The sequence below is a fragment of the Cervus canadensis genome, chromosome 33, assembly GCF_019320065.1.
Source record: "Cervus canadensis isolate Bull #8, Minnesota chromosome 33, ASM1932006v1, whole genome shotgun sequence".
In the NCBI taxonomy this organism is placed as follows: Eukaryota; Metazoa; Chordata; class Mammalia; order Artiodactyla; family Cervidae; genus Cervus; species Cervus canadensis.
The window spans coordinates 34,631,474-34,658,622 of NC_057418.1; positions in this window are offsets into that span (position 1 = coordinate 34,631,474).

The window sequence follows — 27,149 nt, forward strand, 5'->3', positions numbered from 1 at the left end:
AAGGGAGGAGCGGGGACTCAAGGGAATCAGACAGAAATGGAGCAGGAGCTCAGGTCATGCCTTTCGTCAAGGCTGTTCTCACTTGCAATATTGGAGATGTGGGTCAGTAAATTCTCTTTTCAATTCAAGATGACTCTATTTGGTTGTTCTATTACCTAAGCCTCCCCCTTTAGACACACAGGCATACCCCCCTAACAGCACATACAGATGGTTGTTTTTGAACATGCATTGTCAATAGGTTCAATGAATGTTACCACCAATTTGCTAGAAGATGGTTTCTAGGGAGCAAAATATCTTATTCTTTTATGCCTAAAGCTTAGAGTCTGCAGTTTATGGGCAGATAGACAGTGTGCACGTTGTGTTAGAATTAGGAAAACTAGTCTAAAAAGATTCTTCGAGTAAAAGAGAAACACTGCTTCACAGGAACATAAACATACTCTTTCCTTTGTGACAGGAGTGAAGACAGAGACTGAGAGCAAATAAATATACCGAGGATGGTAGATTTGAGTAAGAGGCCTTTGAGAACACTTGCCTCTGCTTTCTTTGTGAAGAATAAGGTGTGATGGCTTTCCAGATGGCAGCCTGGAGAAGATCAGGGCTAGGGTCCTAGGAGGAGATAAGGTCAGTGCCATCTCATGACCAGCTAGGGGGTAACCTGCTGGGCAGTATTGAGGGGGTCAAACTGGGATAAGTTTGTGACTGTGGAGACTCTGCTCCCCACTGCTGACCAAGACCACTGCTCACACCCACAGCACACAGGCTATTAGCAACATGTATATTTTCCAGAGCTGCCATTCTTGTACAAGTGTTTACTGAGTTTAGCCCCCTACTAGGAAATTTACTAAAGTCTGTAATTTATTTCCTTGTTAAATTTAAGTACCTGAATTCTCATTGACAGGCAGTAATGACTATAATTAAAGTCACTACCATTTAGCAACAGATGCCTTCATTGACAATAGAGTTGTAAACACAATCCCAGGTAATGATTTCATCTTTATGAGCTAGAATATAGGCCTATATTTATGTATATGCTAATGTGCAGACATCCATGTGAAATGACATGCAGTAAGAAAATAAAATCAAATGATTATTTTCTGTCAAGGGTATACACAACATACTTAGAAAAGTGTATCATTTTTTGAAGTCCATTATCTAGGAGTCCATACATTGTGGAGAACAAATATATCATGGAGAAAAGCCACAGGTATTTGTAAAATTATCACATTTATGGTCTCTGTTATCCACGGACAAATGGGGTAAAAATCTAATCTTTGCCTTCGTTGTTTGTTTTTATGTTTCTTCCAAGAGAACAGAAAAGGTTTTGAGACTTTTTTTTTTAATGTTTTACTCTTAGGAAAAAGCAAAAAAAAAAAAACAAACCCAAAATGACATGCTTAAAATAAATTACAAAAGCAAGAGAGATTTGCAAGATCTGAAGTGGACACATTATTCCTAAATTTAAAGCTAAATTTTAAATCAAAAATCTTAATGAAATAAGCTTAATGCAATATGTACATTTTCCAATATCTAGAAACCCACAAAAATAAGCATATTATCATTTATTTCTTTTTTTTATATTATTTATTTCTTGCAGCTAACTAAAGAAGTAACTGTTTTTAGCCATTCACACAGGGCATTTGCTTGCTTTCCATTCCCAAGGATTCATGTGTCAATGGCTCCATCTCAGCACACCTGTCCTTTTTCTCCCTCCTGTTCAATATGCTGCACTTGGCACAGAACAATTCCCACTTTCATCAGCAAGCAGGTGGCAGGTGGCAACTAACTTCTCAGTAAGAATATACTTTAGAATAGTTTGTTCTATTTCACTTACTTGACCAGTACTAGCTTATATTAAACAACTTAGACTTGGCCTCAGAGTCTTCAACCATGTAGCAACTACCCAAAGAATTTTCTGTTGCTGCATTTTAAAGTGGAAAATAAAAGGCCAAGTTGATGCATACTGATAGATAGAGATAAATTTTTATCATTAATTCCCTCTCAAGACATCACTTATTATTATTATTATTTGTCTTTCATCTAGAAGAGAGACTAGACTAGAATCTAGATGCTAAAGATACAATTCTTTGAATCTTTTCCTTAGTGGGCTGGGGAAGAAAAAAGTGAAAGGATAGAGAAAATGAGAATTCAGTATTTATTTCCTGTGTTCCTTGATCTATACCATACTTGCTCCTTCAGTGGACAGCCATGTCAATGGGTGCTTGAAACCCTACCAAGTAACGTCCTAATTACTCTCCTTTTTCCAGTTTTGTTCCCCGTAACAATGCCGCACCATGATGTCCGAATTTTTGCTAACATAGCTGATCTTGATTATCAGCAGTGTTAGCACACTATCATGGGTAGCAGAGGAGAGACACCGGCGCTTCTGCTTCTCCTGGTAAGTGTTTTAATCATGAAGACCCCACCCGCACCAAAACGCTTATTCTCTGATTTCCCTAAAAGGAAATAATTTGAGGACATAACACATTCAAAATTCTTATTCTGTGCCTTCTCTTTAAAAAAGCCATTTGAGAATTTATCACATTATCTACTACAGGTAGACAAATGAACACTCAATATTATCTCAAGATTTAGGGTTTCCCACGTGGCTCAGCGGTAAAGAATCCACTTGCCAATGCGGGAGACAAGGATTCAATCCCGGGTGAGGAAGATCCCCTGGGGAAGGAAATGGCAACCATTCCAGAATTCTTGCCTGGAGAACCCCATGAACAGAGGCACCTGGCAGAATACAGTCCATGGAGTTGCAAAGAGTCAGACACAACTGAGCATGCGCACACACACACACGATTTTGTACTAAATGCTAAAATCTGTACAATTCTTCCCCCACCCAACTCCAAAGGCAGGTGCTTTTATACTTGAAAGTGATTCTTTCTCTGCTGATTTCCAGAATCAGAACTTCCAAGGAAAAAGAGTTACACATGTATCATTCAACATTGACTTAGAAAAGGCATACACTGACAAGTTCAGAGTTAATTCAAAATAATTATTCTCTCTGTCCCATTGATGCTATCTTGGTAAATGACCAGGGATTTAAAATAAGATTTCCATATTACTTCTATGTTTTAATATAATGACATTTATTTCTCATTATTTACACTATTTAAAATTGAAAAAATGCCCAATGATAATAGATTGAATAAATATATCATAGTACAATTATAGATAGAATATCACACATTGGTTCCAAAATTTTACATGGGAAATATTCAATATAGTAGTTTAAATTGTGATCAAAACTTTACATAGAAGACGAGCACTATTCAAGTGTGCATATGTGAATGTGCATGCACATGCACACACACAATTATATGCATGTGCTTAAAGAAAGACAGCATTTGTCCATGCTCTGGACAGTGGGAAATCATCTTATTTTACATGGAAGAATAATCAAGATCAGATGTGTTAGTAAAAAATCTGACATGATGGTGAGGCATTTTCACAGAGAACATACTGGAGCAAGGGAGTAATTAGGATGTTACTCAAAAGATGGGCTTTTTTTCTTTTTTTCTTTCTTTTTTGAGGGAAAAGGATTGGAATAAGGCACTAGGGGAATGGAGGTGGTAAAAACAGAAAAGGAGTCAAACGAGAAAGCGGCACTGTCAGCATCACTGCAGATGATAAATGCTCAGTGTCTGTATATTCTGTTTACCTGTAAGTATGTACCACCTTGAAAGGCACAACTCTAGATGACTGTCTGACAGTTTAAACTTTGCAATAATAGCTCCCAGGTCCCAGCTCATGGGAAGGAAGTGTCGAAGGGCTCCTGGAAGCCAACGCTTTGTTCCTTCAGCTTCTGGCATTGTGCTTGGTAAATAATAAATAGAGATCGATGCAGTTGATTTATAATCCTCTGGGAGAATGAAGGTGAAGTTTTCTGCTCTTGTCCCTGACTAGTAGGTTTTCTTTGAGTTTTCCCCAAAGTCAACTTCCTCCAGTCTCTTTTACACAGGTTCCTGTACGTGTCATTTCTGTGTTTGATTAACTAAGGCTCAATATTTACATTGATACATTAAACCATCTCTAAGACATCTCACAGCTCACAGCACTTAAAATGGGAACAAATATGCTTTGGGAGAAGGGGAGCAAGGGATGTCCCCAAAGAACCTATTAGTTGCTGAGAATCTAATACCGGTTGGGAACTTCAGCTAAATTTTTGCTAGTTCCTTCCTGCTCTTACTTCACAAAGACCAGTTGCCTCTGGAGTATGGAGAAGATGATCAATATAAGTCTCTTTGCTGGCTAGCGTTGAGTCTATGAAAGTTCACAGTGGTCGAGTTTGACAGAACACTTCGCTTTGTCCAACTTAAAAGTTATTGGATTTGATTTGTACCCTGAGACATGCTATGAAAATGCTCAGTTGCTATGGCACTTGCTAAAAATGAAGAAGAAATCAGATGCCAGGATGAAGAAGCTGGAAGTGCAAGCACTGACCAGGTGAGTTTATTGACTCCTAGAGACAGTGCAACCCAGACGTCCAGGAGACCTGAGGACACAGAGCCATGTTGGGTCAAACTGGACCCGGACGAAACCAGGAAGGAGTCTCAGACCGAAAAACGCCAGGGATCTTGGAGCCCTGTTTGAATGAGTGACTATATTTCTGTCCTAAAGAAAAACTTGTATAATGATTCTTTCATTAATTTTAAGCAACAAATATTTAAAAAATCATATTCATCCCTTAGTTTATAGATGGTCCTATTTTAAAAGCAATACATAATGGAACTTTTGAAATACATAATATGTAATAGAAAATTTGAATACATTATAGAAAATTTGAAACTACAAAAACAGTGAAAGAAGGCAATGACAAAATGTACAATTGCCACCATCTCATGGCAATCAGTGTTAACATTTTACAGTGCGCTGATATAATTTTGTGTGCACATATGTCAAAATGAATAAGTTTATACAGTAAGTAGTGTTTATATTCTTCATGTTCTCACTTGACTTTTTATTGAAAGATTTTTGACAGAATTTTATGTTATTTTATATTGGCTCCATAAAATAAAACTATATGGCTCTCTATTATTAATTTAAATAATTATTTTTATATGCTTGGATAATTTTTAATATTCTCTTACTTTCAAAAGTAAGACCAAACTTGCCTAAATATAACCGTTGGACTACATCTATAATTATTTCCATAGTATTAATACCTAGAAGTTAATATTACGGGATATAAAACTGTTAAGAATAAATATTTGAGTGACAATGTAACGGCGGGGCACGGCGTAATCCCTGGAATAGACTGACTCATTTCCAAATTCTTGTTCTGATACTTCCTGTGTGAAAGTGGGCAGGTTCCATTTTATTTTTTCTCATAAGTGCATAGGACATAAATGGTTTTGCCTTATAGGATCGTTACACAAAATAAATAATACAATACATATCATCACTTGATAAAAAGGCATGCATGGAATAAGCACTAAATAAATATAATTAATGTATCTATTATTAATTAAAATGTTGTCCTTTGACAAATGTGCTGTGATTCCCAAATTTGACTTGGATTCCCACATTTCATATTTAACATGAAATTCCTTTTGAGAGCTTAAAATTCTCCTTATAGAATGCATCAGAGGATAAACTGATTTAGCTGATTTAATTTGCTATGTGTTCTGTTTCCTAAATTAGCTTAAAGCCTTCGATTAGTGGCTGAGAAGGTAAATGTGGCATACTAACAATAATACAATTGTTTTGAGTATATTTAAAAAGAATAAGGAATAAATGTTCTGAATTCTATAAATACTGAGTTCTTGAGTCCAAATATGACTGAACAATAGCAACAATTTACACAACTAATGAAAGAAACAAACAAAAAAAAAGTTCATCTTCCTTTTCAGTTCAGTTCAGTTACTCAGTCTTTTTCAATCTCTGCGACCCCATGAACTGCAGCATGCCAGGTTTCCCTGTCTATCACCAACTCCTGGAGCTTGCTTAAACTCAAGTCCTTCGAGTCGGTGATACCCTCCAACCATCTCATCCTCTGTCTTCCCCTTCTCTTCCTGCCTTCAATCTCTCCCAGCATCAGAGTCTTTTCTAAGGAATCAGTTCTTTGCATCAGATGGCCAAAGTATTGGAGTTTCAGCTTCAGTATCAGTCCTTCAAGTGAATATTCAGAATTTATTTCCTCTGGATTGACTAGTTTGATCTCCTTGCAGTCCAAGGGACTCTCAAGAGTCTTTCACAACAGCACAGTTCAAAAGCATCAATTCTTCAGCACTCAGCTTTCTTTATGATCCAACTCTCACATCCATACATGACTACTGGAAAAACCATAGCTTTGACTAAATGGAACTTTGTCAGAAAAATAATGTCTCTGCTTTTTACTATGCTGTCTAGGCTGGTCATAGCTTTTCTCCCAAGGAGCAGGCATCTTTTAATTTCATGGCTGCAGTCACCATCTGCAGCAATTTTGGAGTGCAAAAAATAAAGTTTGTCACTGTTTCCATTGTTTCCCATCTATTTGCCATGAGGTGATGGGACTAGATGCCATGATCTTAGTTTTTTGAACGTGGAGTTTTAAGCCAACATTTTCACTCTCTCTTCCACTTTCATTAAGAAGCTCATTAGTTCCTCTTTGCTTTCTGTGATAAGGGTGGTGTCATCTGCATATCTGAGGTTATTGATATTTCTCCCAGCAATCTTGATTCCAGCTTGTGCTTCTTCCAGGACAGCATTTCACATGATGCTCTCTACATATAAGTTAAGTAAGCAGTGTGACAATATACAGCCTTGATGTACTCCTTTCCCAATTTGGAACTGGTCCATTGTTCCATGTCTGGTTTTAACTGCTGCTTCTTGACCTGCATACAGGTTTCTCAGGAGGCAAGTAAGGAAGTCTGGTATTCCCATATCTTTAAGAATTATCCACAGTTTGTTGTGATCCACACAGTCAAAGGCTTTGGCGTAGTCAATAAAGCAAAATAGATGTTTTTCTGGAACTCTCTTGCTTTTTCTATGATCCAACAGATGATGGCAATTTGATCTCTGGTTCCTCTGCCTTTTCTAAATCCAGCTCGAACATCTTCGTTTTGCTTATTATTAAATCAGAGCTTTATTTTATCAATTCCTTTATTTCAAATTGCAATATTACTAAGTTATTCTATTTATTAAAGACCAACTGTGTACCAGGCAATTTAAATGTATTATTTTACATGATGATTATGCCGATTGGACAATAATTAACTCAGCATTATTAAGCAGAGACCTATAATTTGCATTTAAGTTTGAGACTGAGAGTTAAATGAAGAAAAGAAAGGAATGTCAATTTTTACTTTGGTGTTCTGTGTGAGCAAAAACAATACTGGGCTTCCAAGAGCAAGTGTGCTCCACAAGACACCAGGCTCAGGAGACCAATAGCCACAACCCTGAGAGGTTTCAATGGAAACAGCCTACAAATGCTGCCCATCAGGGCTGCAGCAGAGAGACCTTGTCGCCTTTCTGATGATGTTACCAATACCATTAAAACTTTCGCCAGAAATGCCAGGGTTTAAAGAACATCTGGTTCCATTTTCAAATAAGAAACTGGAAATTCCTATACTTGTCTCAACAACTAGAGCCTTGAATAAGTTGCACAATCAGTTCAATTCAGTCACTCAGTCATGTCCAAGTCTTTGCAACTCCATGGACTGCAGCAAGCCAGGTTTCCTTGTCCATCACCAACTCCCAGAGCTTGCTCAAACTCATATCTATTGAGTCAGTGATGTCATCCAACAATCTCATCCTCTGTTGTCCCCTTTTCCTCCCAACTTCAATCTTCCCCAGCATTCTGGTCTTTTCCAAGGAGTCAGTTCTTTGCATCAGGTGGCCAAAGTATTGGAGTTTCAGCTTCAGCATCAGTCCTTCCAATGAATATTCAGCACTGATCTCCTTTAGGATTGACTGGTTTGATCTCCTTGCAGTCTCTGGGACCCTCAAGAATCTTCTCCAACACCAAAGTTCAGAAGCATCAATTATTGTGTGCACAATAACCAAAGTTATTAATAATAAATAAGAGTGCATGTGGAAAATCCTGTCTCTACTTCTCTGAAGTCCAGTAGCTTTTCGATCCACTCCAGTGGATGCTCACCCATTGAAAAGCACTCTGGGTAAGGTCACCGGTGACTTCGTGTGGATGATTCCTGAGGACACTTTTCAGTACCTAGCTGACTAGAAAATACTTTCATTCTGGAAACACTCTTTTCTCTTGACCCTCAGGATGCCGCAGCCCTGGCGTTCCTTGTTCCTCTGTAACCGCTTTTTTTCCAGTCTTTAGTGTTAGCTCACTTTTGGTCTCTTTTCAACACCCCTCTTCTTCTGGCTTGTTCCTAGATTCTGTGATTTGACCTCAGTTGTGGGACATCATCTTGCACGTGGCATGCCATCTTAAGCCCTGATGGATCTGAAGCTGCCTCTCCACCTCACACCTCCAAGTCTACCAACTTGCGTAGGTGTTTCCAGCGATCTAACAAGTATTGCAAAGAGTAAACAAGTCCTCACACTTTATCAACTGAAAAATCTGCTCCTTTAATGGTGCTTCTAGCAGAAATCATTCCTGGACCTTCTGTTTCCCTCCCTCTCCTCCTCAAGGCAAATCTTTCATGCCTATCTCTAAAAATGTAACTGGAATCTGTCCACATAGTTTAATAACAGCTAACAATACAGGATTAAGTCCTTGATGGACTGATGCAATAGTCATTTAACTGGCCCACTATTACATTCTTGTTCCTAATCACTCCATTCTCTGCAAACCAGTCAGAATGATCCCTGCAATGTGCAAAACATAATCACAATATAAAATTTCTTCAGCCTAAAACCACACTTAGGACATAATCAGAAATCTAACTAAAATCTACAAGGCTTTACGTAACCTAAGCCCGTATAACCTGGTCAACGTCCTTGGACGCTTCTCAGCGTCTCTCTCTCAACTGGATTCTGCAGAACCACCACTTCAGAAATTCATACCTGACGGACACGTCCTTTTTCAGAAATTCCTTAAATATGCTAAAACTCTTTGTTTTCCCAGGTGGTCACTCATAGTGTTTCCTCTGCACCTGAAATGCAATAATGCTTTCCCCCCACTGTTCAGTTAATAAAATCCAGTCTTCATTTAGATATATATATATAGCTGTATGTATCTGCAGACCATAGGTACCCAGAGTTTTAAAAAATGTTACTGTGTAAAACAGTGTTCTTGTCAGTTTTCCGGGCCCACAAGGAAGCAAGAAACCTAGAACCAGATGTCAGAGCACATGTCAAGCATCTGAGGAATGCTTGTGTGTGTGATCAGTCACTTCAGTCATGTCTGACTCTTTGAGACCCTATGGACCATAGTCCTCCAGGCTCCTCTGTCCATGGGATTCTCCAGGCAAGAATACTGGAGTGGGTTGCCATGCCCTTCTCCAGGGGACCTTCCTGATCCAGGGATTGAACCTGCATCTTTTAGGTCTCCTGCATTGCAGGTATGTTCTTTACCCACTGAGCCCTCTGGGAAGCCTGAAGAATGCTATCTATCATCAAGGTAAAGTTCTACCAGCAGAACCAACAGTATGGAAGAAATTCACCCAGGAATAGCCGTGGTTAAATAATCATTGTGTCACAGAACATATGAGACAATCCTCACTAACAATGAGTGATTTATGGCCTTTTGAGAACCCCAAGTTCATGACGATTGGTGAGAAAGTGCTTGAGATCCCACTCATGGATTAAATGATACTAAAGATGTCGTACACCTCTGTATCACAGGCAGCTCTTTGCATAAAGCCAAACCCTTCAAAAATAAGAGATAGAAAACTAGATTATCTATCTTTGGGAAGGGGAGAAATCACCAGGTTATCCAACTAGACTCCAAACAAAGCAAGTTAAAGATGATTCTATGTGACAGATTTCTGGACAGACTTGTCCACATGCCAGACAATGCTTTAATGCTTATTTTGGTAATTGCACACTATTGCTTAGTGATGATTATGAGGTAAAGGTGACAAGTGCATCCCTGGTGGGATCAATGCGATTATACGTTGTTCCACGCACACACAATCCTGAAGATGCCACCTTTGGGAATCTGTAGTTGGGACACTGCAAAACCATTGTTTGAATGAAGATTGTGTACAGTGTTAATAGTGGATGAGCAATTTTCATTCTTACATAACAGGGGTAAGTGAGTAAGTGTTAGTCGCTTGGTCATTTTCTGACTCTTTCTGGCCCCATAGACTGTAACCTGCCAGGCTCCTGTGTCCATAGGGTTCTCCAGCAAGAATACTGCAGTGGGAGGCCATTCCTTTCTCCAGGGTATCTTTCTGATCCAGGAATCAAACGTGGGTCTCCTGCATTGCAGGCAGATTCTTTACTGTCTGAGACACCAGGGAACTTTCACTCAGCCCCAGGAAGCCTTAAAATCCCACATAGGTAAGCATGATGCATGAGTAAAACAAGGGGAGATCCGGAGTATGTTGTTACCCGCTACCCTTCATCCCGTTTTCCCAAGAGCTCAGGTAATTATAAAATCACCTCAGTGCACAATGCTCAGCACATTTGTCTGACATTTTAATAGTGTTTACACTAATTTTGAATAAGAGTTGTTTAACACCCTACTCCAAAGTTTAAAACAAAACCACATTATATTTAAGCATCGGGGCATGGAGGTGTCAGAGCACTAGACTGGGGTTCAGGCACTCATGTCTTAGGTCTCTTTGGACACTGGTAGTTTTGGGAAGCCACTGAGTGAATAAAGCTTCTTGTCTATCATGCTCTGTTAATAGCTAGATAAATACAGAAGTAGTAGCAAAGTAGCTACAGGACAAAATCACCCTTAACAGAGTCCTGTGATTCGGAAGGTTCTCTAGTGCTGAAGACAGGTTTTCCACAAAGCATTCTAACTGGGCTTCCCAGGTGGTGCTAATGATAAAGAACCTGCCTGCCAATGCAGGAGACATAAGAGAAGCGAGTTCCATCCCTAGGTCGGGAAGACCCCTTGGAGGAAGGCCTGGGAACCCACTCTAGTATTCTTGTCTGGAGAAGCCCATGGACAGAGGAACCTGGTGGGCTACATTCCATAGGGTCACAAAAAGTCGGACAGAACTGAAGTGACTTAGCATGCATGCATCAGTTCAGTTCAGTCTCTCAGACACGTCTGACTCTGCGACCCCATGGGCTGCAAAACATCAGGCTTCCTTGTCCATCACCAACACCTGGAGCTTGCTCAAACTCATGTCCATTAAGTCAATGATGCCATCCAAGCATCTCATCTTCTGCCATCCCCTTCTCCTCCTGCCTTCAATCTTTCCCAGCATGAAGGTATTCTCCAATGAGTCAGCTCTTCGCATCAGGTGGCCAAAGTATTGGAGTTTCAGCTTCAGCATCACTCATTTCAATGAATATTCAGGACTGATCTCCTTTAGGATGGACTGTTTTGATCTCCTTGCTGTCCAAGGGACTCTCTACAGTCTTCTCCAACAGCACAGTTCAAAAGCATCAATTCTTGGGCACTCAGATTTCTTTATAGTCCAATACTTGCACCCCCACATGATTACTGGAAAAACCATGGCTTTGACTAGAACAAGCCTTTGTCATCAGCACATATGCATGCATGTTGGCAAATCAGTTATACACAAAGCCACTTAGAGAAACATCCCTCTTGGTATGGTATTGCAAGGAGTAAAAGAGGTATCACCCCCATCTGAAGCTCAGACAAGAAAAGGGGTGGATATGTAATAAATAGCAGTGGCAAAAAGTCACCAAAAGAGAGGATGGAGAGTGAGTTTTCTCCATCATGGTGTTATGCTTGATTTGAGGTGAATCAAACTAACAGAGCCGAGCCCTTGAGAAGTTTATAATCTAAGATCAACAAGGGTAGAGCTGCTGCCTTTGCTGTCTAAAGAAATAAAGAGGTTAAAATCTCAGTCGCAGTGAACATCTATGACACAGCCAAGGGAATTTACAAGGAAGCAAAGCAAGACTGAATTGAGACCAGCCCTCTCCTCTTCTCACTCAGAAATTCACGGTTCCCTCTAATCTTCATCACTGATCCTGGCAGCAAAACTGGGGTACCTGAAAGGCTAACACTTCTCATCCACTAAAAGAGACCAGTTGTGCTTTTGGAATCATGGGTGGTCCTATGAAACACATCTGGATCTTATCACATTCAATTGCTATAAAGATTGACTTGGGTGAAAACTTCACAAATCTATGCAGCTAACCATGATGCCATTGATGCTAAATTCTGCCATGTGCACCTGAAACTCTGCTCCAAAAAGCAAAGTGGAGAAGAGGTGGTAGGAGCAGTGGATTCCCTTCAGCTACCGTATTTGTTGCATCACTTGAAACAAAAGCTACTTAGGAGAGTAAGCTAAGAGTAGCAGTTTAATCTCAGTGGACATGAACTTGAGCAAACTCTAGGAGATAGTGGAGGACAGAAGAGCCTGGTATGCTACAGTCCATGGAGTCGCAAAGAATTAGACACAACTTAGCAACTGAACAACAACGATTTAAGCACTGCTATTAGACCATTTTGTGGAGGACAAAATTATTTCCAACATCCAGTCAGGTTAAACAATGTTTAATATGAAACCAATTTACAGTAGAAGAGAAACATTTTATTTAGCTTAATATACAGGTTTTACCCATATATAGTCTTTGAAAAAAATTTTACAAACAGAAACATGTGATGCTCATGTTTCTTTATAAACCAGTATTCGTCCCCTCAAAACTGGCAGCTATAACAAGTGGGAAAATTATTCACTGAAAAGTAAAAGAAAATCTCTTAAGGAAAATAAACAGCATGGATCTCATCTCTGCAAAGATGTTTCTCTGATCTCTCCATGCCCAGCCTGTATAGGCATTATTACCCAATTATGTCTCTTAAATTTTTCCCTTGACTCTCATAAAAGACTCCTAGCTTAAATGCAAACATTTTAATTTGATATGCCTTTCTATATTTATCTCATATATTAAAAGGCTTTAGGCTTAAAGTGCAAACAATACTTATACAAATATCTTATATCCTTTCCATGGCCAATGAATATGATGTGGAATACCATTAGCATGAAAAACTGATCTTCCCTCTCCTTAGGCTCCTGATGATAATTATCACAATCATTTTACTGAATCAAAGTGGACGTAACACTGCCCTGAATTCCTGGTGTAATGACATTCTTATCTCTCCTTTAAGAAAATGACATTAGGCTATGATGGTATGATAGGTATACAGTTTTGTTCACTAATTTCACAATTCATCTGACCATGGTGATGATAGAATTACTTCCCCGGACTGCTTTGTCCCAGGCGCTTTCAGACTCTTTGATCTTGGATTGTCAGTGAAATTCTCTGGTGCTCTTCCACCGTTGTCTAACCTTCGATTTTGAGGACCGTGTCTGGACTTTGGCGCCCTGGCTTGCGCTGTTTAATCACCCCTTGGTTGCCTGCCTCGCTTTTGACTCATTGCCCTGCTTTGCACTGACTCTCAGAACTTTCAAAGCGCAAGGACTCCTAATCGGCTGCATCCTGATCTGGCAGTCAGCTTCTTCCATTTCTGCCCAATCTGTCTGCAACGTCACATCATTCTTCTGTCAAGCATCTTGTCCTGGCAACCCACATTTAACCGTGGTGCTGATGATGGAGACCTTTGGAGTGCATTTGTCAGCAAGGAAATAACCTAACAAAGAGTTTGTAGCAGAAGCAACTGAGTGGCGTGGACAGACTGTACCGGAGGAGTAGAAGCAGGACGTCTCCTGTTCATTTTACTCTACTTTTAAGAAACCCAGAGTATCTGCTTCCCAGATCTGAACAAACTTTCCGGCAAACACAGAGTGGTAAATAAACGTTTTCCTTCATACCCCAAAGACAATAATGCTAGCTAGGTTTGTCTCAAATTCAGTTCAGAAATTGTGATCATACGAAGTCAGACAATGGGTTTCTAATAGTTAAATTGGCATCAAGCACTCATCAGTGTATTTGGTGGACTGCATTTAAGCCTTCCTCCAGGGGATCTTCCCGACCCATGGGATCGAACCCGTGTCTCATGTCTCCTGCATTGGCAGGTAGGTTCTTTACCACTAGCACCACCTGGGAAAAAAAACTAGTAGATTTTTATAAAAAACCTAGTAGATCCCCAGTCCGTCTCCAGTACAGAGCACAGTAAGATTCAATCATTTTCTCTACCCAGAGAACATGCTACTACCATGTCAAATTACTCCCCTTTTGCAGTGGATGAACTTCTCCAGGAAGCTTGAAAAGCAATTTCTAGTGCTATATTGCATTGAATTTTTATCATAAAAAAGATAAGGGAAATTTTTTATCCTCTTTCAGAAAAGTCTATTACAGTACTCAATGCTATGATTAGAGAGATGCTGACTTAAATCTTTTGAATATAAAAAGAGAGGAAGGCAGCCTTTGGCCATAATCACTGCTCAGCTGCTTTGGTTAAACAGGAAACTCAGAAAGATTCTTCTCATTTTATTTCTTGGCTCAGGAAACGAAATCTTTGATCTCGTATACTTGAGCAGACTTCTGGGTGTTTTATGGACATTTTCACCTCCCTGTATAAGCCAGAAGGAGACTTGTGGAGTTGCAAAAAGATAACAAGGAATATTAGAGGAACTTTATATTTCATACCAGGGAAAGAGTTTGACTAATGATGTAATTCCTGTGTTTCCATCAGGGTCTCCTGTACTTTTTCCCTCCTGCATGCCACCCATGGGATGTAGTATATTTCCCAAGATCTGTGTATTAATAATATGACCACTTCTATCGAGAAACAATACTTCAATTTTATTTCATCAATATTGATTTTTTCTATGATTTTTGAAAAAATACTCTGGTTCCACCGTTTATAAAGGTGGAAACTGTGAAGACCATTCCAAGCAGAATTTAAAAGGAAAGAATTAAGGATAGTGTAGGGGTCTTGTGACGTTTCCTCTTCATTAGGTAGAAAGATCTATAATAGTTTAATTACACGTATCATGGAGACCCATTCATCAACAGTCTTTTAGAAGCTCTACCTTAAAAAAGATGTTATCCAAGGTAAGAAACAGTACATTGAATGCAATAATGAAATTAATCATTAGGACAATTTGGAGGTTAATCTGCTAAATTAATCACAATTTGAAATATGGTTTTAAGGCTAGCCAAGACACCTAAGGGCTTCCCTGGTAGCTCAGAGAGTACAGATTCTGCCTGTAATACAGGAGACCCAGGTTTGATCTCTGTGTCAGGAAGATCCCCCTGGAGAAGGGAATGACGACCCCTTCCAGTATTCTTGCCTGGAGAATACCATGGGCAGAGGAGCCTGGCGGGCTGCAGTCCGTAGGATCACAAAGACTCAGACGTGACTGACAGATTAACACTTTCAAGACATGAAAATGATTTGTGATGGTACGCAAATACCAAGCATTCAGAGGGGAGGCCTTAAGTTGTATTTGTCATAAATGTCCCCAGTCCCTAATACAACAGCAAGAACTCAATGATCCGTTAGCTATATGCTGAGTGAATGAGTTCATTAACTGGCAATTATTTACATCCTGATTGAAACAGGCGAATTATTTAATCTATAATTGGGGAGAAGTGACTCAGTTACTGAACTTAGATGGCAGTAAGGTATCCAAGTGAAGCTGAAGAGAGTTTGAAAAAGCTTTTAAGATTTTAGTGCATATGTTTTCAAAATCACAGCTCCAGATGGCTTTCCTGCTAGTTCATTTGGTGAGAAGACCACCATCAAAGAAGATATTAGAGCCTCAAGCTCTATTCTGTTCCAGTTTTTGTTTGTTTTCACATATGATTATTTTCTCAATACAGAATTAATTCATTTGCACACATGTAAATGAGAATCTACAGAAAGATAATACTAAGAAAATAAAAACCACCCACAACTTCATCAACAAGACTTGCCCTCTACAATTTTATTATTTAGTATCATATGATTTTTTTTTTTTTTCAGAAAGAAATCCTACAGGGTACAGTGTTTTGCAATGTACGTTTTATTTAGCAAAAGTGCAGATTATGAAATACTACTTTACAACAGTTTAACACACCACAAAATACTCCATGAGTGAGTATGCTGCTGTTGTTTTTTTAAAATACCTCCTAATAGACACTAAAGTTATCTCAATTATCTGATATAACAAATAAACTTCAAAATCTAAAAATATATCAAACTGTTTCTTCAAGTTATTTTTATATAAATAGTGTTACTTGGTAGAAAATGTTAATAAATGTTATCACATTATTCTCCAGAAAGTTTTTATCAATTTGCTCTCTCCCTGAAAGTCTGTAACATTGCATTTTTCATTTCACTGTTATCAATAATTTGTATTATAATTTATATCATTCTCAATTTGACTAGTCATCTAAATTATAGTGAACATCAATCGTGTTTGCATATGTTCAACAGTTTTTCTATTTCTTCTATAGGGAAATGATTATTCATATCCTTAAGCAATTGCTTCTATCAGTGTGTATTTATTTTTCTCATTGATTTATAAAACTTGTTTAAAATATTAACGATATCAATATTTTGCTTGTTGTATATACAGAAATTATTTTTGAACATTTTTCCTTCCCAATTTCTTATGGTAGATCATAATTTTGGTAATGTTTATGCCTAACAAACTTTAGTATATTGTCTTGGCTACAGGACAGTGTCAGCCTTGTGCAAATAAAACTGACACTACTGTTTGCAACACAATTTGAGATAACCAAGGGCCCATCACAAAGATCCGTCTGGTCAAGGCTGTGGTTTTTCCAGTGGTCATGTATGGATGTGAGAGTTGGCTATAAAGAAAGCTGAGTGCTGAAGAATTGATGCTTTTGAACTGTGGTGTTAGAGAAGACTCTTGAGAGTCCCTTGGACTGCAAGGAGATCCAACCAGTCCATCCTAAAGGAGATCAGTCCTGGGTGTTCACTGGAAGGACTGATGCTGAAGCTGAAACTCCAATACTTTGGCCACCTCATGCGAAGAGTTGACTCATTGGAAAAGACCCTGATGCTGGGAAAGATTGAAGGCAGGAGGAGAAGGGGACAACAGAGATGGCTGGATGGCATCACTGACTCAATGGACATGAGTTTGAGTAAACTCCAGGAGTTGGTGATGGACAGGGAGGCCTGGTGTGCTGCGGTTCATGGGGTCACAAAGAGTCAGACAGGATTGAGCAACTGAACTGTACTGAAAGGCCCCATCACAAAATGTGAGGTAGACACTAAGGACCGTCTAATAGGTACCTTGGCAGTGAAAAAGACCAATAAATTCTTTCATATGTATCTATTCATTCACTTAACTAAATGCATGGGACACCACACCGTGCTAGAGGCCACATTAAACAGCGAGGTGTTTCATGAACCATCCTTGCTCTTATGGAGCTGACATTCTGCCAAGCGTGAGTCTTCATGGTGTACCTCTAAACTGCACAAGGGTCAATAATCCAGCAAATAAAACAAGCAAACTTTAGAAATGAATAGAATTAGATTTTTTTTTCACCACAGATGCTACCGGTGAGCTATATATCCCTAACATATGAGGAAACAATGAGGTTAACCCTATAAACAGCACAGCTTCATGCCTCAAAATGCTTGCAGAGCTCAACCCAGGGAAGGGAACCCAAGCAGGATCCAGTGGATTCCGTGATGAAGGACAGAGCAGAAGCTTTCAGAGACAAGCTGGCTGGACTAAATATTAGAGATGGGAGCCTAAGAGAGGCAGAGAGCGCGTGAAAGAAAGAGACAGACAGATACAGAGAGAACAGAGCTATTCAGAGATCAGGAAGTGGGGCAAAGAGAGAGAAAAACACCTGGAGCTTTGCCAGGGGTTCCCCTCAAATACTTGACTGAGTACTAAACTATACACATCTCATGGCAAGGGAAGGATCATGCAAAGGACTAACATAAACAGAGGGAATCTTGAAGGAGGTATCACAGAGAGAGCAACAAAGCTAAAGATTACAGGCAATTTCTCACTGGAAACAACGCAAGTGAGAGGAGAGTAGGCAGCACCTCTGAACTATTGGAAGAGGCGTCTGTCAGCCCGGAAAACTAGAGAAAGCTAGGTGAAAATGAAGGTGTTTTCAGGCATACTATAAACACTATAGCAATGAGGAAAATAAGAAAACACTTTCAGCTAATATATTGACAAGGAGATAAAACAGAATCATACAGACATACTTAAACCAAAAGAAGAGAGGAAGTAAGAAAATGAAAAAAGAAAGGATAAAAGTAGAAAATGACAAGGGGGGATGGGGATGGGGAATACGTGTAAATCTATTAAAAAAAAAAAAGAAAATTTAAAAATAAAAAAAAAAAAAGTAGAAAATGACAGAGTTAGCTACAACTATACAATAGTCACTTAAAATACAAAGGTATAAATATTCCAATTACAAAGCAGAGACTGCCAGATTGGATGAAAAGTTAAGACCCAATGATATGCTGCCTACAACAAATGCATTTAAATATAAATAAAAATTAATTAAAAGGAAAGGATCAAAAAGACACATCAGGCTAATTCCAATCAAAAAGAAATCTGACTGGCTATATTAATAGCAGACGAGGATTTCAGATTAAAGATTACCAGGAAGGTGGAAGGTCATTTTACAGCAACAAGGGAGTCAATTATTCAAAAAAACATGACAGTCCTTAATATTTATGCACCTAATAAGAGAATGTATATCACATGAACTATTCAGGAAAATTAAAGAATAAATTCTCTCCAAATCCTTCTAAGACCAAAAACCAGATACCTAATACTAAAACCAGCAAAAGACATCAAAACAAGACAATGCTGACAAATACTCCTCAGAACATAAACACAAACATTCTTAACAAAATTTGAGTAAAATTAACCCAATGATATATAAAATGAAAAATACATCTTGACTAATTCATAGTTCATCAAAGAATGCAGGGTTGATTTAATATTCAGAAATCAATTAATGTAATCAACATATTAAAAAACAAAAAAAAAAAAGGAGAAATTACATAATGATCTCAGTAGGTACAATAAAGGTTTATGACAAAAATACAGCATCCTTTCCTGGTTGGTACTCTCAGCAAAATAGTAATATAAGGGCACTTCCTCAACCTGATGAAGGACATCAACAAAAACCCTGAGCTAACCATACCCAGTGCTGGATGACTGACACGGGGGTTTCTCTGGCAACTTCTATTCCATGTTGCGCTGAGCTTCCGGCCATAGCTAGCAAGCAAGAAAAAGAGATAGAGGGCATTCACATTAAAAAGAGGGCTTCCCAGGTGGCTCAGATGATAAGGAATCTGCCTGCAATGCAGGAAACCAGGGTGTGATCCCTGGGTGGGGAAGATCCCCTGGGAAGGGAATGGCAACCCATTCCAGTATTCTTGCCTGGAGAATCCCCATGGACAGAGGAGCCTAGCAGACTGCAGTCCATGATGTTGCAAAGAGTCAGACATGACTGAGCAACTAAAACTACTACTGCATTAAAAAGAAGAATAATCTGTATTCATAGATGACAAGACCGTCCACACAGGCAATCTGGTAAAATCTACAAAGAGAGAACTGGATCTAATAAGTGAGTTTACCAAGTTGAATAGTAGAAAATTAACATAAAAATCAATGTATTTCTATAGACTACCAATATTCAAATGGAAATTTAAATAAATAAAATATCATATTATATATATAGAATAATATGAACATATAAAATATTAAGTAATAATTTTGATGAAAAAATATGAAAGGCCTAAACACTGGAAACTATAGAACCTGGCTGAGAGAAATCTTTAAAAGACCTAAATAAAATATTCCATGTCTGTGGTTTGGAAGATTCCTTCTTGTTAAGATGTCAGTTCTTCCAAAAATGATGAACAGAATCAATATAAACTCGGTCAGACTTCCATAAGAAGTTTTTGTCAAAAGGGACAAACAAACAAAGGAACTATAAAAGAATTTAGAATAACAAAGGCTGGCATACCTGTAAACACAAAGAATGCAATTTTAGCACTTGGTTTATTTTCTCTGTGGAGTTCATTTGTAAACTGAAAGGAATATGAACATCTTAATCACAAAAAGTTGAGTGGTATGTAAAGTATAGTAATCAATGAGGCAATATTAATGAAGAAAATAATTCCCTCATGTACAGCCAGCCTTTGGGGAAAAGGAAGAGTAACTAGAAAGCCAAAAAGAAGAGCAAATACAAAATACCTGTCCGTGAAGAAGGGAACCTATAGGTGAACCCAGTGGCTACTCTCAATTTTTGGTTTGGATACAAAGTCTTTTTATTTTCTTCCATTTTGTCTATGATCTTAACAAAGAATCAAGTCAACTAAATGCAAATATTTATGTTATCAACCATGTGCCAGCCACGTTACAAGTCGAAAGGAACCTAAAATAAGTAAGATAAGAGTAGTTCGAACAGAATGCAGAGGCAAGAAAGGGTTTTCAAAGGACAATAGTTACTGACCTTCTGCACATGAGTATCCTGGCTTTCCAAGTGGCTGTTATTTTTGCCTAACTTTTCAACATTGTCTTCTAAGATCCCATTCTCTGTCTATATACACTACACTTATGCCATCTTTTCATTTCTAGTTTACCTGTTTATTTTAATCTGTAGGAGCTCAGATAACCTAGGTATTCAATAAATATTTTCAATCATTGTGTTGAATTCCCCAAGGGCTTCTTTTGTAGCTCAGTTGTTAAAAAAAAAAATCCGCCTGCAATGCAGGAGACCTGGGTTCGATCCCTGGGTTGGGAAGATCCCCTGGAGAAGGGAAAGGCTACCCACTCCAGTATTATGGCCTGGAGAATTCCATGAACTACATAGTCCATGGGGTCACAAAGAGTTGGACATGACTGAGTGACTTTCACTTACTTTGAATTTACCAAATGACCAACAGGTTTGCCAACTGATTAGATTCGTCTTAAGTTAAATGAGGATATTCTGTGTTGAATTTGAGCAAAACGGTTATATAATTCTTTAATCGTTCTCAAAGTCATGACTGGGAATGGGATTTATTTTGTGAACATCCTGGATAATTGGAGGAATTACTGAAGTGCAAGAGGTCGGCAAACATGTTTCAAATATTGAATAGTTCAAGGGGCCCAGACTGTGGTATGAAGATCAAGAAGCTAAGGCCTCAAGAGATTTAGAGGCAAAGGTAACAACAAATACTAGAGACTACGATATCTTTAGGGACACACTCCTGGAGTGTATATGGGACGTGCTTGTGAATATACTCTATAATATATGTCCCAGGTGGCTCAGAAGTTAAAGACTCTGACTGCAATGCAGGATCAGTTCAGCTCAGTTCAGTTCAGTCGCTCAGTTGTGTCTGACTGTTTGCGACCCCATGAAACACAGCACTCCAGGCCTCCCTGTCCATCACCAACTCCCGGAGTTTACTCAAACTCACGCCCATCGAGTCGGTGATGCCATCCAGCCATCTCATCCTCTGTCGTCCCCTTCTCCTCTGTCCCCAATCCCTCCCAGCATCAGGGTCTTTTCCAATGAGTCAACTCTTTGCACCAAAGTACTGGAGTTTCAGCTTCAGCATCAGTCCTTCCAATGAACACCCAGGACTGATCTCCTTTAGGATGGACTGGTTGGATCTCCTTGCAGTCCAAGGGACTCTCAAGAGTCTTCTCCAACACCATAGTTCAAAAGCATCAATGCAGGATACCTGGGTTCAATCTTTGGGTCGGGAAGATCTCCTGGAGAAGGGATTGGTTACCCACTCCAGTATTCTTAAATTCCATGGACGGAGGAGAATTCTGTGGATGGAGGAGCCTGGCTGGCTACAGCCCATGGGGTCACAAAGAGTTGAACATAACTGAGCGACTCACACACACACATTTGTGTGTATAATATAAACTTTCAGATGTTCTGTGGACCCAGTGTTTCTGCCCTTATCACAGGCCCTGTGCTCTACAGCCCTGTACCTGCTCACTGGGGTAGGAAATTGCAACTCTGAATCATCTCAGACAGGGAGTAAAATACAAAGTCTGAATATAGATATCAAGTGAGGACCACAGAATGCCTGCAGGGTGAAAACTGTGTCAAATAAGTAGATTCAGGGTAAGGAGAATGGCTGTCTTCTTTCTTGACTCCCAAAAAAGTGTTTTCTTTTATTTTCCAGTTTTGATCATTAAGTTAATCTACTGGAAAATTAATATGTGTTCTATATTTTAAATATAGAAAAATGACCTTTTTAAGTTGTTCACAGCTGCAACTGTAAGAAAATGAAATTAATATTGCTGCTAAATGTGGTCGTGAGCTGGAAAAATGCCAGGGCTTCTATTCAGGACACAAATATCCTTTCTTGAAGAAGAGTGTAGGAGCAGCCCAGTCCATTTTCCAGGACAAGTGAATTTTTAAAATGCCCCAACAGAGTTTGAGCACCTAAAATTTTCAAGTGGATCTCAATGACTGTTGGTATTTGTCTGTACATCTTGGGGCAAGCAGTCCATCCTGTTGTTGCTCAGTCGCCAAGTAGTGTCCAACTCTTTGTGACCCCATGAACTGCAGCACACCAGGCCTCCCTGTCCTTCATTGCCTCCCAGAGTTTGCTCAAACTCATGTCCATTGAGTTGGTGATGGCATCCAACCATCTCATCGTCTGTCACTCCCTTCTCCTCCTGCCCTCAATCTTTCCCAACACCAGGGTCTTTTCAAATGAGTCAGCTCTTCGCATCAGGTGGCCAAAATATTGGAGCTTCAGCTTCCAATGAATTGGAAGGAATCAGTCCTTCCAATGAATATTCAGGGTTGATTTCCTTTAGGACTGACTGGTTTTATCTCCTTGCAGTCCAAGGGACTCTCTTCTCCAGCATCACAATTCAAAAGCATCAGTTCTTTAAGCCTCGGTTTTTTATGACTAGCTGTGAACATCAACTTTGGACATCTCCAGGGCTCCTCAGATTCCACACAACCCCAAATTAAATGCCTAGTTTTCCTTTTCAATCTTGTGGTCCATTCGTGATGTCAGGCAATGCCATTTCCCCAGCAGCCCAAATCAGAAGCCTCGATTTCATCATAATCCCCCCACTTGACTTTATGAAGCCAAACATCAGCTGCGTCTGTAGGATTCCTTCTCTTTAAAATTTATCTGTGAAGTTCTCTCACTGCCTTCTTTACCATTATAGACTAAGTTCCCCGAGGTAGACACTATGATAAACATTTAAGGTAAATGCTTTGTCTTGGAAATAGTCCCAATCAAGTCAGTAGGAGAGTGGCAAAGGGAAGAAAGGGGAAACAATAAACCTTGTATTTTCAATGCATCACTATTGTAACTGGAGGTTACTCAAAAAAAGCCAAAAAGCCCTGTAAGTAAAAAGCCTTTCGCTGTGAATTAAAGAATAAGTGTCTGCATCAGGTGGGGGCGTGGAGGCGCCTGCATCCACCTGCGGCTTCCCTCTGCTCCCACATCCCGTGGCGGGAGCCCAGACACAGTGGACGAGGCCCGGTTTCCTAACCCGTTCTGGCTGCTTCTCCAAGCCCGTGAGTCACTTCAGACAATCGCATCTGCTTTGGCAGAATGTAGACAAGGCCCAGCTCCACAGACACCTCATCTGTCATGCCGCCTCATCCTAGAGGTAAAATTTCACAGACCCTAGAGCTGCCTGCCTGAGGAGCTAGAATCCTCTTCTACTTGCTTGTCTGTCTCTCCCACAAGGCGCTGATTCTCTCAGTGAAGGTCCAGGGGAGACGCATCTCAATCCACAGACCCGGCCCTGCCGGCACCTGCTTCGCGCCTGTGTGTTTGGGAGCGTGGGGAAATATGGGGTTCGGGAGTGAAGTGCAGTGGTTTTGTTTTATCTCAAAGCTTCTAGTGAGATGTGTGTGTGTGTGTGTGTGTGTGTGTGTGTGCAGATGTCCAGAAGGAGGATAATTAAATGCCTGATGCAATTTAGCACCATTCCTTCCTTTTATTTTTCTGTGTTGCTATCTGAATTGATAGCCTGCATTTGGCTTAAACCCTGTGCTAAGCATTTCTGATGGTTTTGGCAAGTTTCCTGATGAAGTACCAGATGTGCAGGTACCAGAATAGGGCCTGCCAGTTTACATCCAGGGAGAAATTAGTGAGCTGATAAAACTCACACCTTTCAAATGACAAAAGCTGGTATTTTAGTTCTTATCAAGGATTTTCAGCCCATGTGTCTATCTACAAAGAGACAGTGAAGAACCATTTAAAAGTAGGACACATAACAAGTAGTTATTATAAACTGAGATATAGTGTCTTTGACTTGAAAGTGATTCTGGCTACGGACCAGATTTCTCACTGCATCCCCATCGTCTCTGTCCTTTCTCCTGACATAGAGTATATTTTTACATCTCCTTCATCACAAACATAGATACTGCTCTCTGCCAAGGAGTCAACATGATGTTTTTGGAAGCACACACTTTCCGTTGCCAAGAGGCCTGGGTCAGAGAGCACAAAACGCCTGGTCTGCATCCCCTTTCCTGCTCCCTCCTCAGCAAGCCTGGACCTCTTCTCTCCCTGGATGACTCTCCCATGAATTCTAATTATAGGAGAGGGAGAACAAGCAGCAGGAAGCAGATATTTTATTTTTATATCTGCTGCCCGTAGATTGCTCTTCACATGGCTCTAGGGGAAAAAAATGTGTTTACAAATGTATCATTATACACCAGACCTTAAATTGCACAACTATTAGCTGTTCCTATTGACTATTGTCAGAGCAGTTCTACTGCCTAGGAAAGGTCAGGTCTTTTCATTTGTATTTTTTTCATGTGATGAATAACAAATAATGAAGCACAGAATTTATTGGGCTGTTGAGATTTCTCTCTCATATCTGCAGACTAGTTACCGGTTTTGTATTTTCTTCGCTGGCATCAGACAAATCGGTTCATATTTATTTCATTTTTTAATCCCAGAAAGGAAATCTGATTGGGGAAATTACTGCTCAGAAGAGCAACTACAAGCAAATTATATTACTTGTACAAATCTTCACATGCTATTTCATGCCTTTAGCCAAGAGCAGAAAAGCATGCTGGCTCGGCTAGCAGGAGGACAGGTGATCAATGCATCCTAGAGGTGTCAAATGATAGCCTCCTTCATTTCCACACACATCAGGGGCTCTAGCTGGTCTGAAATCTGAAAACAGAAATGATGTACTCTCTCCACTTAGCAGTTCCCTGGCTGGAGAAAGGCGTTAACGGTAGCGGGGAGGGAGAAACAGCGGTTCTAATGCACCATGACCGACTCCTCACCTCCCAGGGGAGCATTATGACGGCCCGGCAGGAAAGACATCGTTGGCGGATAATCACCGACTCGCTAGGCAAGTGCATGTGAATTACATCCGCGGCTTCGAGGAGCCGCACCAGGACGGGAAAGCTGCTGTCCTGCTCACAGACGCCCCGTGACTTTGGACGTGGGTAATCTGGTTACAAGAAGGTGCTAAATCTTCATAAGGGCTCGGACTTCAGACAAAACAAAACACGTGATCCCAGGGTTTCAGCAGAAGAGATGTTTAAAAAAGGAAATATCGGCGACTTTCCCTGGTGAATTTCCCTGGTGGTCTAGTCATTGAGACTCTGTGTTTCCACTGCAGGGTGCACGGGTTTGATTTCTGGTTGGGGAACCAAGCGGGCTTCCCAGATGGCGCTGCTGGTAAAAAAAAAAAAAAAAAATCCTGCCAATGCAGGAGACTCAAAAGATGTGGGTTTCATCCCTGGGTTCAGAAGATCCCCTAGAGGAGGAAATGGCAACTCTCTCCAGTATTCTTGCCTGGAGAATCCCATGGACAGAGGAGCGAGGGAGAGGGGGGCGGGTTACAGTCCATGGGGTCATAGAGAGTCAGACTCAACTGCATGACTGAGCACACATATTGATGAGGAAGTAAGACCCCACATACTGGCACAGCCAAAAGAAAAAGAAAATTTCTTCAACTAAACAAAAATAAAAATAATATGTCAACTTTAAAAATTATATGGGAAAAATAACCAAAAATTGTATAGGCAAAAATAAAAAGATCTTGCTGCAAGAATTAAGTACACAAGTGTCCCATGTTAAGTGCTCAGTTAACACTTCTTTGCATCGCTATTATTGTTATCACTGGGAAGAGCAGGGTCTATGCAGAACAGGATTGTTTGCTCAGCCACAACATTGTTTAATCATTTGCTCTGCGACATGCCTCCCAAGTCACCATGGATGGAGTGGAAGAGGTGAATTTCATTAGAGGACACCTGCCATGTGAATCAAAATTGCCAGGAGAAATATCAGTAACCTCAGATAAGCAGATGACACCACCCTTATGGCAGGAAGCAAAGAACTAAAGAGCCTCTTTTGAAAGTGAAAGAGGAGAATGAAAAGTTTGGCTTAAAACTCAACATTCAGAAAACTAAGTTCATGGATCTGGTCCCATCACTTCACGGCAAAGAGATGGGGAAACAATGGAAACAGTGACAGATTTTATTTTCTTAGGCTCCAAAATCACTTCAGATGCTGACTGCAGCCATGAAATTAAAAGATGCTTGCTCCTTGGAAGAAAAGCTATGACCAACATAGACAGCATATTAAAAAGCAAAGACATTACTTTGCCAACAAAGGTCTGTCTAGTCAAAGCTATGGTTTTTAAAGTAGTCATGTATGGATATGAGAGTTGGACCATAAAGAAAGCTGAGCGCCGAAGAACTGATACTTTTGAACTGTGGTATTGGAGAAGACTCTCTTGAGAGTCCCTTGGACTGCAAGGAGATCCAACCAGTCCATCCTAATGGTAATCAGTCCCGAATATTCATTGGAAGGACTGATTCTGAAGCTGAAACTCCAATACTTTGGCCACCTGATGCAAAGAACTGACTCATTTGAAAAGACCCTGCTGCTGGGAAAGACTGAAGGTCGGATGAGAAGGGGACGACAGAGGATGAGATGGTTGGATGACATCACCGACTCAATGGACACGAGTTTCAGTAAACTCCAGGAGTTGGTGATGGACAGGGAGGCCTGGCGTGTTGCAGTCCATGGGGTCGCAAATATTTGGACATGACAGAGCAACTGAACTGAATTGAACTGCTGTGTGACTGGAACTGTATGAATCAATTTCCAAAATGTATTCTGTTTGGCACTTGTAACCACCCTATGAGATAAATAGTCACACTTTTAGCAAATGAAGAAACTTGGCCACAGAGAAGCCATGCTCGTTGCTAAAACTCAGGGCTCCCGCGACGGGACCTGGTGCCA